General features: G+C 36.3%; 1 protein-coding gene and 1 pseudogene across 5 annotated transcripts in view; one reads left to right on the plus strand and one right to left on the minus strand.

Moving 5' to 3' along the window:
• Positions 1-19,867, minus strand: part of ADAMTS19 (ADAM metallopeptidase with thrombospondin type 1 motif 19) — a 237,443-nt gene that overhangs the window by 203,814 nt on the left and 13,762 nt on the right. The window lies entirely within an intron of this gene.
• Positions 10,115-10,210, plus strand: LOC128778447 (U6 spliceosomal RNA; annotated as a pseudogene).

Here is a 19,867-nt window from a genome sequence, read left to right on the forward strand (position 1 = left end):
CAAGAGCATATCCAAACCAGAAATCAGAGGTCATTTTGTTCCAAATTCCACCCACAGAAGAAATCATCCATCAACACCTTTGATAAATATTTAATATTCTGCTTATGCATTTCAGTCACTAACAGAGCAGTCACTGCTCTGAAGCAATCCAGGCCTCCAATGGACAGGAGTAAGTCTCAGAAATATTTTCATAAAAGGTTCAGAAATCATGAGTCCTGATTCTACACCCTAAGCATCTATCCCCTTTCAAATATATGACAAATACACTCATGGCCTCTCTCTATGTGTCCAGTTACCATAACCATCTGTGATATGAAATCTGTCTTGATCTTTTCATTTTACTTGGAGGCTCTCTAGTTGACAAATGTCATTCTTATGTTTGATTTTTCTATGACTTTTAAGTACAGAAGTGAATGTTCAATAAAAAATGTCTAGCATATAGGATGAGTTGAAATAACAGACTATAAGAAAAGTAACACATTAAGAACCTGCTACAGACTGGTTTAGGAAAACAAGAGGGGAGGCGTTTTTTATTTATTATTAATCATTCTTTACTATGAAATACCTCAAACTTTCAGAAATATATAGGATAATAGAGTGTCCAGGAATCCATTCCCAGTATTTAACAAATGTTAACACATATGTACTACAGATAATTTTTTTAATATAACAATTTATTTTTTTTAATGTTTATTTTTGAGACAGAGAGAAAGAGAGAGAGAATGAGTCGGGGAGGGTCAGAGAGAGGGAGACCCAGAACCTGAAGCAGGCTCCAGGCTCTGAGCTGTCAGCACAGAGCCGACGTGGGGCTCAAACCCACAAACCACAAGATCATGACCTGAGCCGAAGTCAGACGCTTAACCAACTGAGCCATCCAGGCTCCCCAAAATATAACAATTTTCTTGATTCAGTTGAAATGGACCTACACACCTTCCCAAAACCAAATCCCTTCTCTTATTGCTAAGAGATAACTACTACACTGAAGATGTGTGTATCTTTTGCATTCCTGTTTTATTTTTTTAATGTTTATTTTTTTGAGAGAGGGAGAGAATGAGTGGGGGGAAGGACAGAGAAGGGAGACACAGAATCTGAAGTAGGCTCCAGGCTGTGAGCTATCAGCACAGAGCCCGACATGGGGCTCGAACCTATGAACCACGACATCATGACTTGAGCCAAAGTTGGACCCTTAACCGAATGAGCCACCCAGGCAACCCTACATTCACATTTTAAATTTTCACTACCTATATATGGTCTTTACAAGTACCACAATTAGTAAGCTTGGACCTATTTAAAAGGTTCACTCTGGTGGCTATACTGAGGATAGACTACAGATGGAGAAAGGCGACATGACATGATGAGAGGTTATTAGCATCTCAAGTAGAAGGAAGAGCTTACAATGTTTGAATGTGCACTCTGAAAGAAAGAAAGGAATTCAGGACCACAATCTGATTTTTGGCCCTTGCCAAATGACCATCAATAGGATGAAAAATAATGTGAGGAGGGGCACCTGGGTGGCTCAGTCAGATAAGCGTCCGACTTGGGCTCAGGTCATAATCTTGCAGTTTGTGGGTTCTAGACCAGCATCGGGCTCTGTGCTGACAGCTCAGAGCCCGGAGTCTGCTTTGGATTCTGTCTCCATCTCTCTCTGCCCTTTCCCCGCTCAGACTCTGTCTCTCTCTTAAAAAATAAATAAAACACTAAACAAAGATTTAAAAGAATAACGTGAGAAGAGGAGAGTTTGGTGTTGGAGTGGGAGAGATGATCACTTCAGTTTGAAAGATGTTAAGTTTGATATTATCTACTAGACCTCATGTTGAAATATCAAGTACATAGCTGAACTTGGAGCTCAACAGAGAGGTCTAAATTAGAATTACCTATTTTGGAATCACTGGCATATAGTTGGCATTTAAGCTATGAGACTGGGTAAGATCCCGGATTAAGTGCACACAGACCAGAAAAGAAGACCCATGACTGAACACTAGGTCATATCTGTTAGGAAGATGCAGAGAAGAATGATGATCAATGAAGCGGTCCAAGAAGGAACAGTCAGGGAGGTATAGGGTCCTGGATGGCAAGTGATAAAAACATGTATTGAGAGGGAGAGACAGCATGGGGGGCTATTTCCAATGCTGCTGAGGGCAAAGTAAGATAATGTTAATAAGCAAGTACTTAAAGATTCTTAGCACTTGCAAATTGTGAAGGAAAATTACTGAATAGGCTGAGGCAAAGACAGAATGACGTTTCCTAGAAATCTCTTTCTTGTTTGATATTAGTATTCTTTTTATTTTTTAAAAGTTTATTTATTTTTGACAGAGAGAGAGAGAGACAGAGAGAGAGAGAGAGAGAGAGAGAGAGAACAAGCAGAAGAGGGGCAGAGAGAGAGGATGACAGAGAATCTGAAGCAGGCTCCAGGCTCTGAGCTGTCAGCACAGAGCCCGACTCAGGGCTCAAACTCACCAACAGCGAGATCATGACCTGAGATGAAGTCAGACGCTCAACCAACTGAGCCACCCAGGCGCTCCTTGTTTTATATTAGTATTCTTAAGATACCTTCATTTAAATAGTTAGAAATCTACCTAAATATCCATATCCGAAATGATTAATGAGTTACTTTTTAAAAATTACTGCACAATATCTCATTTAAAAGAAAACAAATGCTATCCAAAACTCTGAAAACTTTGAAATGCAAAACATTTTGGATTGAGAAAACATTTGGAATAAATATGACTGCATCAAAATGATTCTGTAAATGACAATCATAAAGACCCTAACACCTAAATGAGTAAATGGTATATATATTTTACACTGAAGATAAACAAAAAGAGAAAGAGGTATGGAACCATGGTTATTAATTTTCAAAATTCCAACAAACAGGCATGAGTGCACTGTTACATGAAAGTCAAATGTAAAACTAGAGCATATCAAGGGCTGAGAGGTTACTGGAATAACAAATACTCTGAAACAGCGCTGGTGGTAGATTAATTGCTATGAACACTTGGGAGAGCAATTCTGCACTATTTCTCAAATGAAAATGTACATATTCAGTGTCTTGGGAGTTTCACCAAAAAGAAATACCTGCACATGTGCAGAAGGGAGAGGTCAAGTTCAAGACTGGCAGTGGAAATTGCTTCTCATCGGGCTCCGTGCTGACAGCGTGGAGTTTGGAGCCTGCTTTAGATTCTCCCTCTCCCTCTGTTTCTCCCCCACTCATGCTCCGTTTGCCTCTCTCTCAAAAATAAATAAACATGAAAAATTTTTTAAATTTTTTAAGAAAAGTGGGGGCACCTGGGTGGCTCAGTCGGTTAAGCGTCCGACTTTGGCTCAGGTCATGATCTTGTGATTCGTGGGTTCAAGCCCTGGGTCAGGCTCTATGCTGACAGCTCAGAGCCTGGAGCCTGCTTTGGATTGTGAGTCTCCCTCTCTCTCTGTTCCTCCCCTATTCATGCTGTCTCTCTCTCTCTCAAAAATAAATAAACATTAAAGAAAATTTTTAATGTTTTAAAAAAATTGCTTCTCATAATTAGACAACAACGTGCATGACCTCCATGTGAGTCAATCTAAAAGAATAAGATGGCTATAAAATACATGTTTTTAAAAGACAATCATAGTGGTTCAATGTTGACTCTGAATTCTCTCAGTAACCTGGGATGAAATGACACATCAGAATGCACGGATTTACTGGAAGGGTTATGGATTTTCTTATCTCATTACCTACCGAGACCTCAATTCCATGTGGCCAGTATTTATTTTATCTTTCACAAACCAGAAATAAATTATTTTAAATAATTATTTTTATTTGGTAGACTCAATAGAGGAATTTGAGCACTTTTCATTCAACATACAAATTTGAGCACACAGATTCAATTGTGTGCCTTTCACTCAATATTACAAATTTATTCTTAGCTTGTAAAGTACTTAGTACAGTCCCTAAAAGGCTAGCCATGCACATTCTCTTTTCATTTCTGCTTCTTACACATTCTTCTGAAATTTTTGAAGGCCATATAGGAAATTGAAGGTTACCGGAAAACAAGCAAATCAACCCATCATCTCCGCGGGTGTGTACATTATAGTTACTTTGATCACTTGGCCGTGGGAAGTCACTGTGTCATTTATTTGTACTTGAATGGGGAAGTGTCAGAGCCCTTTTGGAAATCAGATCCTAGAGGCCACTTTAGCACTAAAAATTTGAAAGGAATTTGGGGGGAAGAATGTTAGTGAGAAACTTCATTTAACTGCTCAATCAACCAACAGACACTTCCTGGAATGCAAGGGGTAGGTGTATACGTTTTCTTTCAGATGTGTTTAAACAAATTGATAACAAATAGCACATGGGTATACTACTTCTTATGTTACCTAACTTAATATTCCTCCTTTATTTAATTAATTAAAAAATATCTAATAGGTAGCATTTTAAAAAGTCTAGATGACTATTCAATGCATTGACCAAAATATTTTCCATTCCTCATTTCCATCTCACTTCATAAACACATTTAAAGCCCTTACAGTGAGGCATTCAAGTAACTTACTGAATCTTAAAAAGTGAAGATACAGGGCGCCTGAGTAGCTCAGTCGATTACGCGCCCAACTTTGGCTCAGATTCTCATGTAATCTGATGGTTCGTGAGTTTGAGCCCCACATCGGGCTCACTGCTATCAGCACAGAGCCCACTTTGGATCCTCTGTATCCCTCTCTCTGCTCTCTGCCCCTCCCCTACTTGCACTCTCCCTCTGTCTCAAAAATAAACATTAAAAAAAAAAGTGAAGATACAGAAGCACTGAGTGGTTATGTAAGGTCACACAGTAGGATTGTAATAGGGGAGCTTGGATTCAAACACCGCAGCCTGCCTCCTGAGTCCTTAATGTAAAGGAGCCAAGGAGCTCCATAAGCTAGTGTGTTTGCTCTTGCATTCCATTGCAATTAGTAACGACTTAGGTTTTTTTTTTCCCCTGCAAACTAAGTATTAGGCTTTCAAAACAATTATTGTTTTAGCTGCGTGTGAAATGAACTTTTCCTAAATGGAGATTTTTGGTGTTTGGGATATTTTTTAAGTTGTAGCATATGAAATTGCTTTTTATTGTACATCAAACATTCATGTATTGACAATTTTATATAATTCAACCTATCTAGAACAAACCTTAATCGTAAAGGAAAAAGCAGAAGATGTGGACTGAAAGGCCAAACTCCGTATCTACTCCATCAGATGGAACCTGTGTCAGCTTAAGCAATTAATATAACTTCACTGGTTCTTATTTTTCTCATTGTTAGAGAAAAAGTACTGAGATCTGTTGATCATGGCTCCTGAGAAATTGCCAATTTAACCTGTAAAAAATTCTCACCAACTGCAATGTTCAAAACAAACACTATGAACTATTCTAAATAATAGTACCAGAGCCCCCCATCACAGAAGGTGGACGCTTTCAAGGCATCTGCATAACTCAAAATATGCTTCCTAGAAGATATGAAAACAGTCTCAGGGAATTACAACTGAACTGTTTATCCATCCAGAGCACTATGAGCCAATGGTCCTGAAAAAAATCTCATAAAAGATAAAATGGAAGCTTTGGGATCACTGAATTAAAAAAAAAAAAAAGTAAAGCTTAAGTGCCTTGCAGTTCCGTTTGAAAACTGAAGCTGCCATACGCCAGTAGGTTTGGAAATGGGCTTCTTCACAGTGACTTCATTGAGCGTCCCACCACATGCTACTGAGATAAGATCACCTTGGTTACCAACAGGACCTTATAGACTAACACCTTTCCAATCAGAGAGAGATGAACCCAAGGAACAGTACAGAAAAGAGAATTCAAGACGCAGTTTCCTCTCCCTTCTGCCACACCACCTTTTCTTTTTCTTCTAGTAATAAGTTTTCAGATGAGAAGACCCACCAATTGCTCTATTTAAGCGTATAAATTGCACTTGACTTTTCATAATAGGCACTCAATACATGCTAGCCCTTAAGTGATAATGACATCAGAATTATCTACCGATTTGGGTAGTAAACCAAAACTATGAAATGAAGCTAAACAGTCTCAATTGTAACATTAAGAGCCTGATCTTCACGGACTACTAAGGACTACTACGGAGGCTTTGTAACATTTTTGAATGTATTCTATACTCTGGATTAACGCCACTTCAACGCCACTCATTGATTTAAAGAACACTCATGCCAAACTTGGTTCACTTTTCAGCCTTAGTTGCTGGGCTGATGTCTGGCAGATAAAAATGGGTGTGAGTGTCTGTACAAAGCTTAGCCAGGACAAAGGCAACATTAAGAGTGAAATTGAAGCAACTCTCTTCTATCTTACAAATAACCATTTCCTGTCCATTAAATGAAAGGATATACATGAAAGCACTTCACCCAACTATAAATCTCTATAGAAAGTGAACTATTCCTGTGCTCTACCTTACAGAGTCTCAAGTACTTTATCTCTAGATAATTACGATTTTCAATTCAACATAAAAGCCTGGTATATTTCCTTTGCTAGGCCTGTTAAAAGGATCTCTAACAGAAAGTAAATAAAACCAGCGGCCTGAAAATCACACCACCCACACAATACAGAGTTACAACATTGCCTCATGCTTTCTTTTCGTCTTGCAATTTATCTGTGACTTATTATTTATTCAACTTATCCAACATGTAGACTTCAAATCCATATATGGGTATGAATCCCTTCAGGTTTGATTCAACAACTACCCAAAGAATACATATGAATTACAGTTTTAACTCAGTATATGTCAGAGTAAATTGCTTTAAAAAGCTAAAGACACATGGTTTAATGAATTACACTCTTAATTAGTAAGAACGCAGACCACCCTTGCAGACAAACTGAGATTAATTATTTCAAACTGAATAAGTTCATCTAGAAAACGTCTGGAATTCAGTACAAGTACCAAGAGAAGGGATAAACGTATTTATTATTCCACATACATAAAAAGAAGAAAAATGCAAAACTTTAAAATTCAGTTATATTAGTTAATATATATGCTAATTGTATGATATATGTTTATATGTTATATATATATACACACACACACATACACACACACACACACACACACACACACATATATATATATATATATATATATATATATATATATATATATATATTATGATCCCTGAATAGAAATCTGTCCATTTACAACTGGATCAAGACACTATGCAAGATGGTGAGCTGGATCTGTCCTATGTTATTATAAACTGTATATATATGTGTATATATATATATATATATATATATACACACACACACACACAGTTACTATAAGACAGACTTTTAGTCTTAAAAGCAGACCTCAAAGGCCATAAAATAGAAATACTTAATACTTACCTACTACAGAGTGAGTTTTTAAGCAATTTTATAGAACTTTAAAATGGTAAGACTAACTTTATTGTTGAAATACACTTTTATTTATGTAATAAATAACATCGTATGTTGAAAAAGTACCATCTAGCTTTGGAAATCCTGACTCAAATTTTTCTCTGCAGGTTGGCAGGGCCCAACTATACCTCTGAAAAAAGAAAACGATCAAGCAGAGGTTGTATAGACATCTAAGAAAGAAGTTGTAGTTGCCTCAACTTTATTCTGATCAGTAATGACTATATGGGAAAGACTATCGCATTCAAGTTGCATGTGTAGTAAGCTAAATAATATTTGGACCTGACAGGGGTGAGCAAGACAATGCTAGAGGCAAAGGAGAAAAGAAATGATATCTTCTTCTCCCTCCTTGCTTCCTTTCCTCCCTCCTCCCTCCCTCCTTCCCTTTCTCTCTCTCTCTCTCTCTCTCTCTCTCTCTCTCTCTCTCTCTCTCTCTCACACACACACACACACACACACACACACACACACACTCATTTATTGTAAATTGGCATTACATTTTGTGACCCTTCTAGACTCACTTTTTAGTTTGAGTAGGTATTGCACAGCTTCATAGCATTTTCCACGTATGGGATCACATTGTCTACAAATAAAGACAATTCTACCTTTTCCTGTTCTATCCACATGTCTTTAATTTTTTAGTTTATTTACTTTTGCTTATAGTACTGGTTAAGATCTCCAGTGCAATCTTAAAAAGAAGCGGTCAAAATGGGCATTCCTGTGTTATCGCTGATAATATACAGTCTTCTACGTTTAAAAATAATGTCAACCATGGGTTTTGTTTTTTGGGGTTTTTTTGTAGATGTGCATTAAGTGCTTTTGGTAGGTACAATTTAGTCTTAGCTTGCTGAGCACTTTTACCATAAATTAATGTTGAATTTTGCTAAATTATTTTTCTGCATTTACTGGCATTATTGTATAGTTTTTCTCTTTCATTTGTTTCATACAGTAAATGACACTGATAGATATTTTTAAGGTTAAGCTATCCTTGCATTCTTGGGATAAACTCTTTCTGGTCATGACGTATTATCCTTTCATATATTGCTGGCTTTGATCTGTTCATATTTGGTAAGAATTTTACTGTCTATGTTTCTGTTGGATTCCACAGTAGGTTTTTTTCTTTACATTATCTTTATCTGTTTTTGATATCGGATAATGCTGGCCCCATAAAAGTATCAGTAAGTGCTGTGTCCCTTCAAATTACTTGAAATAATCTGTAGTATTTCATCTTTAGATGGTTGATGACATTAACTAATGAAAGCCTTTGGACCTGGAATTTTCTTTGCGGGAAAAATTTTAACTACAAGTTCAATTAAACTATATTTAGGGCCTCACAGAGGTTCTTCACTGTTTTGTTTTGTTTTTTAATTTTTTTAGTGTTTATTTTTTTTGAGAGAGAGAGAGACAGAGACAGAGCGTGAGTGGTGGAGGGGACAGAAAGAGGGAGACACAGAATCTGAAGCAGGCTCCAGGCTCTAAGCTGTCAGACCAGAGCCCAACATGGGGCTTGAACTCATGAACTGACAGACCATGACCTGAGCTAAAGTTGGATGCTCAACTGACTGAGCCACTCAGGCACCCTGGTTCTGCATTGTTTTTTAAGTCAGTTTGTTAATATGTATCTTCCAAAGATTTGCCCCTTTCATGTAATGTTGTAAATTTTCTTGACATGAAGTGGTTTATAATATTTCCTTATTATAATCATAATTTTAATTCCAAAGAAACTTTTGAGAGTCTCCCTTTTATTCCTAATATTGATAATTTGCATTTTCTTTTACTTTGATCGATAGCAATTCTATTGTTCTTTCCAGAAATTTTTTCTCCACTTTTTCTGCTTTATTTAACTTCAATGATTTCTGTTCTTAAATATATTATTTCCTTTCTTCTATGCATTTTGGTTTTAATTTGCTCTTCTTTTCCTATCTTATTTCCTGACATGAGTATTTAATGATAGAACTTTTCCCAGAAGTACTACCTAGCTGTATCCCATATATTTTGATATGGTATTCTCATTTTCATTCATTTCAAAATATTTTTTAAGTTCCCTTGTGAGTTTTTCTTTGATCTATGCATTATTTGGTAATGTACTGTCTTACTTACAATTTTATACTAATTTTGAGATATTATTTTGTATCTGATTTCCATTAATTCCACTGCTGCCAGAGAACACATCAATTAAGTTTTCAGTTATTTGAAATTTGCTGAGAAGACTTTAACAGCCTCACTTATGATCTAGCTTGATTACTGTTCTATGTGTATTAAATATAAAATTTTCACAAGTGCCAGTTAAAAAAAGTGGGTTGTGGCATTTCTTAGTTTTCCCATTTTTAAAAACAAATTTTTCTATTTGTTCTACCAATTACCAAATGTGAGTAAATATTAGAAGAAAAAATAACAGTCTGACAATACCAGGAGTTTGTTGCTATGGATGTGGGAAAATACACAGCTGGCAAGAGGAAGAAGTATTATAATCACCATGAAGAACAATTTGATAATATATAATAAACATGAAGATGTGTATCTTCTAAGCCAACATATTACCGATAGGTACACACTCAAGAGAAATTCTCACACATGTGCACACCAAACTCACGAAAAGATGATCATTATTTAGTGCTTATAACTCCAAAATATAAAAACAAAAGGGGAGGGGGAGGCGAATGAATATTTATCAATTGGAGAATGGATAAACTATACTGTATACAGACAAACATTACAGTTTGAAGGGTGGACAAGACGTGCTCGCTTCAGCAGCATACACGCTAAAATTGGATCAACACAGAGAAGACTGGCACAAGGCTAACACGCAAACTCATGAAGCATTCCAGATTTTTGAAAAATTAAATGAAAAAACTCAAAAATACAATATAAATACGTGTTTTTACGTATTACTACGTACCTTAAACACGTATAAATACGATTATAAAAAGCTAAGTTCTAGAAAGATGTGTGCAGTATCATTCCATTTTTTGCAAATTTTTATAATAGAAAACAATGCTATTATACATTTTTACGGATGTATAGCTACTTAATACAATTATTAAAGTATGGATGGAAAATATGTATACAAATTTGAAAACAGTGGTTACATCTGAGGACCTCGAAAAGAAAATGGTTGTGGAAGAGTACCGTGAGGGGTTCAATACTACGTGAAAAATGTCAAAAGTCTTAGGCAACAATGGCAAAATTTTAACATTCATGAAACCTGGGTATTAGCTGTATTTAATCTCTGTGCTTTTCTGTTCCCTTGAATGGTTGTGTAATTGGAGACTTAGGTGTAGCTTTTAATGACAAAAAGATTAATGGGCAATGATTATGTGCATGTAAACCACGTAAGGTAAGTTAGGGAAAAAAACATTAAAAATTCATAAAGTATGCTTTCATATAAAGAGAATGTTAATATTCACTATGGATGAGGATATAAGGAAAAGGGTGCTCTTTTTTTTTTTATTCAATTTTACTTTATTTGAATTTATTTTATTTTTTTATTATATGAAATTTATTGTCAAATTAGTTTCCATATGACACCCAGTGCTCATTCCAAAAGATGCCCTCTTCAATGCCCATCACCTCATCAACCTCCCTCCCCCCATCAACCCGCAGTTTGTTCTCAGTTTTTAAGAGTCTCTTATGCTTTGGCTCTCTCCCTCTCTAACCTCTTTCCCCCGCCCCCCCCCCCCCCCCCCCCCCCGCCAATGGACTTCTGTTAAGTTTCTCAGGATCCACCTAAGAGTGAAAACATGTGGTATCTGTCTTTCTCTGTATGGCTTATTTCACTTAGCATCACACTCTCCAGTTCCATCCACATTGCTACAGATGGCCACATTTCATTCTTTCTCATTGCCACATAGTACTCCATTGTGTATATAAACCACAATTTCTTTATCCATTCATCAGTTGATGGACATTTAGGCGAAAAGGGTGTTTTTAGGTACAATAGATGACAGTGTAAACTGGTCTAGCATTTTTGGAAGATGATTTAGCAGAATGTATCAAAATTTCAATACTGCAAGCCCTGTGTTGCCTCCCCCCTCAAAGATAACATCTCTAGGAATATCTCTGGTAGATATGCTCATATAGGTACACAATGATCTATGTAACCGATTGTGGTATTGTGAAATCATTGTTATTTGTGTCAGTGCAAAAATGGCACCAACATAAAAGCCTGGGAAGCTTTCTTAATGGCTACTAACAGGCACAATTGCAGCAAGAGCCACCCACAAAGCAGTCCATGCAGAGATCATTCCAGAGAACTTTGCTGTGTATATGTCCAGCTTCATGAAGCAGACTTGATACCACTTCTCTACAATGGTGATTTTCTCAGTGGATGTATTTGTGTCTCCCACTCCAGGGAGGGACATTGCAGAATCTGGCAATGTCTAGACATTTTTGCCTCTCCTGACGGGGCATCTAGGGGGTAGAGGCCAAAGATGCTATTAAGCAACCTACAATGCACAAAACAGCCCCCCACAACAAGAATCCTACCCAAAATGTCATTAGTGGTGAGGTTGAAAAATCCTGCTCTGGAAGTAATTTATTTGCATGATTCTCTAATCTCAAATACAACCATATAAAATAGGAAGTATTTTTCCTTGTTTTAAATATGAAGCAGAATGTCAGAGGGATTAAATATCTTATCCAAAGTAAAAGATAATAGATGATAGAGCTCTTAACTAAGAAATTATATTAGCAGTTAAAACAATTGGCCTCTCATATTATGGAATGTTATATAGTTGTTTAAAAAAAGATTTACATACATGGCATAAAATGATCTCAATGCTATAAACTTCAGGAAGAGATTTGTAATGTATATAACTAATAAAATATTACTATCCCAATTGAATAAAAATCTCTTACCACTCAATTAATAAGTAAAAATTTAGAGAAGACATAGACTATGTAATCCCATTTATATTATATAAGCCAATCTAAGTGTATGAAAATACCATAAATGTTATTTACCTATGGCCCTATGTACACACTCAAAGAAAATCCTAAGAATGGAATTTTCCTGGGACGCTGGATGGCTCAGTCGGTTAAGCATCCAACTTTGGCTCAAAAATGATCTTACCACTCCTGAGTTTGACACCTGCCTTGGGCTCCATGCTGACAGCTCAGAGCTTGGAACCTGCTTCAGATTCTGTATCTCCCTCTCTCTCTGCCCCTCCCGCCCCAAATATAAATAAACATTAAAAAATTAATAAAGGAAGAATGGAATTTTCCTGAAAGGATAATGTTTTTATAAAAACTCATTTAGAAAATCTCAACACAAAAATAACTGATGAAAAGTTTGCCAGGGTACACAGCAAATGGTGATGGTGTGACCTCCAGAAACGTAATAAAAGGTTGGTAATTAGTGGGAGAGGATGATGTAGACGGTACTGGACAATTACAGTGATATCATGGAGTATCATCAAGAATAGTTCTCCGTTCTCCCAAGTTCTGTTGCAATGTAAACAAGTGTTTAGAGCAGCACTTAACCAAAAATTTGCAAATATATGTATAATATGATGGAATTTTTTTGGATCCCTCGTGCTCTTTGGGAATTAAGAACCTAAAGAGCTACCAGACTCTCGTCATCTGGAGAAAAAAAGGGAACAAAATACTCCACATGTAGTATCTTCCATTCCACGTACATGGAACAGAAAAGCAAAAAAAGGTGAGGGGAAAATTCAAATTGACTCCTAAAAAGGGTGTCTGGATGATTGAAGCCTCTTAAATATTGGATAGAAATCATGAGGTGAGCCGATTTTGCCTCGGTAGAGTTTTTAACTACAAATGCAATTTCTCATTAGAAATAATGCTGTTCAGATTTACTAATCTTTCTTCTGGGAAGAAAAATTTGTATTTTTTTTTATGTTTATTTACTTCTTTTGAGAGAGAGAATGAGAACACAAGCTGGGGAGGAGAGAGAGAATCCCAAGCAGGCTCCGTGCTGTCAGCATGGAGACTGATGTGGGGCTCGAACTCACAAACCCTGAGATCATGACCTGAACCAAAATTAAGAGTCGAACACTTAACTGACTGAACCACCCAGACGCCTGGAAAAATTTGTGTTTTAATCTTTTTTCCTTGACAAATAGGGGTTTATCAATTATTTTTATTTTTTTAATGCACCGACTTTTGATTTGATTAATTTTCCCTCTTACTGTTCCAGTCTCTTCTTCAATGATGTCAGCTCTTATTTTTATTTCACCTTATTTTACCTTTAATTTCTTCAAGAATATACCTAGATCATTGATTTGAGATTTTTTTTTTCTGTGTACATGATGCAAATATTTCCTCTATGCACCACTTTCACTGCATTCCACAAATCATGATATGTTGTATTCCATTTTCATTCACCTCCCAATAATTTCTAATTTGCAAATTATTCCTTGACCCCTATGTTACCTAAAAGTGTATTGTTTCATTTCCAAATATTTGAGGATTTTTCAAAGACCTTTCCCTTATTGATTTCTATTTGAGTTTTGTTGGACTAAGAAAACTTACTTTGCATTATTTCACTGCCCTTAACTTCACAGTGAATTACTTTATGGCCAAGAATAAGGTATTACATTGAAATATAGCCTGTGTGCACTGGAAAAATAATGTGTGTTCTGGGGTGGGAGAGTAGAATGTCCCACAACCAAAGACTCCAGAAGAACCTTCTGCACATTATGAGGCCTCCCTAAATGCACTGCTCCCTCTCTGGTACTTCAGCAAATTCTGGTTTCCTCAGCTTCTCTCAAATCCCAACCTTGTCTCTTTAATTCAGTAAGAATATTGGGCTCTATTTTTTCCTCTCTCAGGCTGCAAACTGGGACATACACACAGATTGCTCATTGGTTTCTTTTCTCTCAGGGATTACTGCCACACGCTACCCTTTGTCCAATGCCTGAAAAACCATTATTTCACATAGTTTGCCTGATGTTGTAGTTCCCATTTCATGATGGCTGGAAGTCAAAGTTCCAGGCGTTCCAATAAAACTTTTTTATTCCACCTGGGACACCTTTCAAACCAAATATTCTTTGAAAATGACATGCTATTAAACAGAGAACAATGGAGCGGACGACAACCAAGTTAGAAGAGCCTGGAGCTCACCTTCTAGCTTCACACTCCCTTCATTTCCCTTCACTCCAAAACCTGAAACATGGCCATTTCTGAAATGACACTTCAAAACTTCAGAGTTCTGCAGAGCTCAGTCTTCAAACCACTTCCATGAAGAGTATTAGCTTTCAAATCAGGGAGACCTGGATTTGATTCCAAGCTTGCTTCCTTGACGGCCTCAGGGAAATTACACAACTTCTTGGTCAACAAAATGGGTGTAGTAACACCTTCCTGATAGGATTACTGTAAATATGAATCATGTAACTATTAGACACCTCAAGGTAGAGGGCCCCAAACCCAATTGATTCATAAATTATCATTCGATTTGTAGCTATTGTCACGGTCATTGCCAACTGTCACAAGAGAGATACAGCATTCTGTGTATTCCAAAGAACAAAACCAAGATTATTTCCAAGATATGCCAGGATTTTCCAACTGCATTTTCCAACAATGAAACTGGCAAGTGAAATTAATGAATTCTTTGCTTCCAGGAGTATTTATGGTATTGGACTCTGCCAAGCATATTTTAAAGAAAATCCCTCTACTGTGTGCTAATTTCTTGCTTTATTTTTTTTAAGAATACTACTATAAGAGAGCAACTAGGAGAAAGGAAAGACAGGTTGCATTAAAAATCAGTAATTTGTGGGGCACCTGAGTGCCTCAGGTGGGTTGAGCGTTTGACTCTTGATATCAGCTCAGGTCATGATGCCAGGGTCATGAGATCAAGCCCTACATTGGTCTCTGCACTGAGCACAGAGCCTGCTCGAGATTTTTCTCTCTCTCTCCCTCTGCCCCTCTCCCCTGCTCACACACTCTCTCTTTCTAAAAATAATTTTTAAAAAATAATAAAAATAGGGGCGCCTGGGTGGCTCAGTCAGTTAAGCATCCCACTTCAGCTCAGGTCATGATCTTGCAGTCCGTGAGTTCGAGCCCCGCATCAGGCTCTGTGCTGACAGCTCAGAGCCTGGAGCCTGTTTCAGATTCCATGTCTCCCTCTTTCTCTCTCCTCCCCCACTCATCCTCTTCTCATCCTGTGTCCCTCTTCTCAAAAATAAATAAACGTTAAAAAATTTTTTTTAAATAATAAAAATAAAAATCAGTCATTTCTACCACATCAAATTCTATTTTTATATCTCCTCCATGTCAATCTCCACCCTATAACTTGGATCAAAGAATTAAAACAATGTGAATGTTACATGCCTCTGATAAATAAAACAGAAGCCAAAAAATAATTTCATCACACACACACACAAACTCAAAGAGATGTGACTTTGAATTTCACCTCCCAGCCTTACCAGCTGCCTGATGTGCATGATTTACACAATATCCATGAGCTTCAGCATCCTTATCTATAAAATCATGTGAGTGTATGCATCTCAGTGGGTTTCTATGAAATCAGCCATACCTATGGCAGGATGCTTATGAGTATAGCATATAGTAGTGTTCAGTAAGTACAGCTATGATATACTGGGCCTCAGGTCTTTCTTTCTAAAAACTGATGCAAACAGAATTCTATTCACTGATTTTTCTTGATTGATTTGATAAAAAAAAAAAAAAGACGGAGGCAACACTTGTTTACTGCCCTTGTAGGTAGGAGTAGTGGAAAAGTCCAGTACGTCTTCCATTTCTCGCGGATATGTTTCTTATATCCCACTGCCCTAGCACAGAAAGTTATTCACACCTATGCATTTGTTTTAGCAGGTCACTTCTTTTCTAAAAATGTGTACACATACCACAATCAAAAGATTTTGTAGGGGCACCTGGGTGGCATACTCAGTTAAGCATCCAACTCTTGATTTTGGTTCAGGTTGTGATCTCAGGGTTCAGTTAGTGAGATTGAGTCCCACATTGGGCTCCTCACTGGAGCGTGCTTGGGATTCTCTCTCCCTTTGCACCTCCCCTGCTTGCACGCATGCATGCTCTCTCTTTCTCTCAAAATAAATTAAAAAAAAAAAACGATTTTGTAAATACAGTTTATAAACTGTAAAGTACTATAAAAACCTATGTTATTATCACAGTAAAAACCATTTACAATACTCTGGTGGTCTTCCATTGTTTTCTCTTCCACTTACATTGTATACTTTTGAAGTCTCCATGATCAATTTATTATAAAATCCATTTCAGAATTACAGGAACAGGAGGGTATATAAGCACTGAACAGAACTGAATGTGTATCTTCTGGACGAATAGGTAATGGAAAGAAGTGAGAGAAGGATTAAGCAGACAGTTGATTATGCAGTTCCAATATAGAGTCTGATGTATTCTCTTACAAGCCTATGGTGAGTTATTAATAGGTTCAAAACACGTAAGACCATGTGACCACGCACCCAAAAATTGGACACTGTACACTTGTGGAGACTCCACAGCCAAGGGCAAGAGCAGCCAAGTTATTAGAACACTTACTAAAATACTACAACTGAGCTAACTATAGGCAAATACTTTGGAGCTCTCTTAAACCATATTAATGCGCAGCGCTGGACTGTCCCCGGGGATGCTTTAGCATGTTATTCCAAAAGCATTTCAAATAGAAGTAACGGGTTTCCACATTCTTAAGCTTAAAACACACTCTAAATATGCACTGGTGGGTTTGCTTCTCCTCTTTCATCTTTCCAGCCACTGACCCCCTTCATGACTCTCCCTCCCTCCAAGGAAGGTTGTGTCAATTCACACAGATTATGTAAACTCTTGACGCCTGACAAGGAGAAAGAACTGAAAATGCAAAATAAGCAATCATGGGAATTAAATTAGTAGGCAAACATATTTCTTTAATTTACCATTCTACCAGCTTAAATTTGGACCCAGATTTCAAGTGGTATTTGTAAATATGTCTTGTCCATTTTCCACTGGCCACTCCAAAGCATCTATTCCACCAGAATTCTTGGGCCATCATTGTATTCCTTAAAGCTAAGATTTAAGGTTTACATGGATGAAAATTTGGTTTAATCCTGATACATAGTCAAATTAAGCAGAAGAAATTTAAGCACATTAAAAAAACACCGTAAAGATTTCCTATGTACATCTCCCTACATTATTATTCAACAGCAAAGATTTAAATATAACTATTTGGATATCACTACCTTTTATTTCATGAGCCAGTTTTTCTTCTGGAAAACTGCTGCAACTAGACATTCATAAATGTTCACTTCCTAAAATGACCCCAAGTCCACATTTGCTTTCATATTAAATTTCATCAATTCTAAGATGCTGTCAGTTTTCTGATACACCCCTATGTGACAGCTGCTAAAATGTGAAAAATTATCTATTGGAATTAACTAAATATAGTATTTCTATCTTTTCGTAGGCTTTTTTATATCATTATTAAATTAATGACAAATACATTAACTATCTAAGGGCATTTATTATCCTAACATTTTCTCACTCATGATTCCTATAGCTGGAAGACATCTGTCTACACTCAGATTATCAGAGAAAGCATACTGCTTTGGTTTTTAATAAAAGGCCATATACTGGAAATCTTGGCTCTGTTTAAATAAACATACAATATTTTGGATATAAGTTTACATTTAGGGAATAACTCTGAGTGTTTGTGACTGAAACCTACTTCCTGAAAAGGATGGTTTAGATTTTGTAGGTTTGTTTGGATTTATTTGTTTATTTGAACCCTGACCCTAACAACTTTTGTCTTTTTCACAGCAGTGGAATATAGGAAGCAGTCCTGGAGTACAATACCTAGATTCACACCCTACTCGTCCAAAGACATGAACCGTAAAATCTTCTATTTTGTATACCCTACTTGTATAACTCCAAATGACTGGCTTTCCTTGCTCCCATCAATCCTTATTAATTTTAAATATTGTGCACTATAATATGGGCTATCAGTAGCTAATTCTGTTCTTTATCAGTCAACGTGGTGTTCAAAAACCTCCCCTAATGATTGTTCTCATAATAATAATTTCCAGATAGCAAAAAAACTTTTGTGTTGTTTAAGATGGAAACGCTCCCCAAATCGATCTTTAAATACAATTCCTATCAAAGATCCAGCAGACTCTACATTGACAAATTACAATCTCATGCTAAAATTTGTATAGAAATGCAAAGGAAAGAGAATAGGCAAAACATTTTTTTAAAAAGAAATCAAACTTAAAGTTCCCAAATTCAAAACATATTATAAAGTTACATAAATCAAGTCTGTATGCTATTGACATAAGAATAAACATTGATAGAGAGAAAGAGAGAGAGAGATAAGGATAAACATATATATAACAAACAGTATTAACAATTCAAATGTAAACTTGCATTTATGGTTGACTTTTGACAAAAATTCCTATGGCATTTCATGAGAAAAGAATAATCTTTCCAGTATATGGTGTGGAGAGAAAATTGGATATATACACGCAAAGAGATTAATTTGAACCCCTGACCTCACACCATACAGAAAAACTAACTCAAAGTAAGTCACAGACCTAAATATGAAAACCAAAAGTATGGAAGAACACCTAAGCAAGCTATGGGAGAAAGACTAGGCAACTTTGAGTTAGACACAGAGTTATTATACAGCAAAGCCAAAGTACATTTGATGAAGAAAAAAACAATACTGGATTTTTTTTCAAAATGTATAAAGATTAGGTTTAGAAGACACCATTAAAAAACTGATCAGAAACACACAGACTGGAAGAAAACATTAGCAAATCATATGTCTGACAAAAGATTTACACCCAAGTATATAAAGAACTCTTAAAACCAAATACTAGAAAGATTTTTTAAAAATCTAATTTAAAATACTCAAAAGATCAGAGTAAACATTTCACCAAAGATGATTTATGAATGGCTATGGGACAGCACATGAAAAGATACTCAACACTGGCACCAGATAAATGCAAATCAAAACCACAAAAAGATCCCACTGTGGAGCCACATGATTAGTTATAATCATAAACAGACAATAATAAGTGTTGTTAAGGATGTGGAGAAACTGGAATCCTAATACATTGCTGATGGGAATGCAAAGTGATGCAATACTTTCTAAAAGAATTTGCCCAATTCCAAAAATATTAAATGTAAATTTACCATATGACCTAGCAATTCCACTCCTAGAAGTCTATCTTTGGGAATGAATATATATATATATATATATATATATATATATATATATATACACACACACACACACATATATGTATATATATATATCTACACAATGACTGTTCATATTAACTATTATCCATAATAGTGAAAGAGTGGAAACAATCCAAACGTCCACAACTTATGAACGGATAAACAAAATGCAGTGTTATATCAACAATGGCTTATTATCCAGCAAGAAAAAAAAATGAACTACTGATTCATGAGACCACACAGATAAGCTTCAAAAACATTACACAAAGTTTAATAAGTTAGACACGAGACTGAATTTTATATGTTTTCATGTATATGAAATGTAA

This window comes from Panthera pardus, unplaced genomic scaffold, assembly GCF_024362965.1.
Source record: "Panthera pardus isolate Hobbes unplaced genomic scaffold, ASM2436296v1 HiC_scaffold_2, whole genome shotgun sequence".
NCBI classification, from domain to species: domain Eukaryota; kingdom Metazoa; phylum Chordata; class Mammalia; order Carnivora; family Felidae; genus Panthera; species Panthera pardus.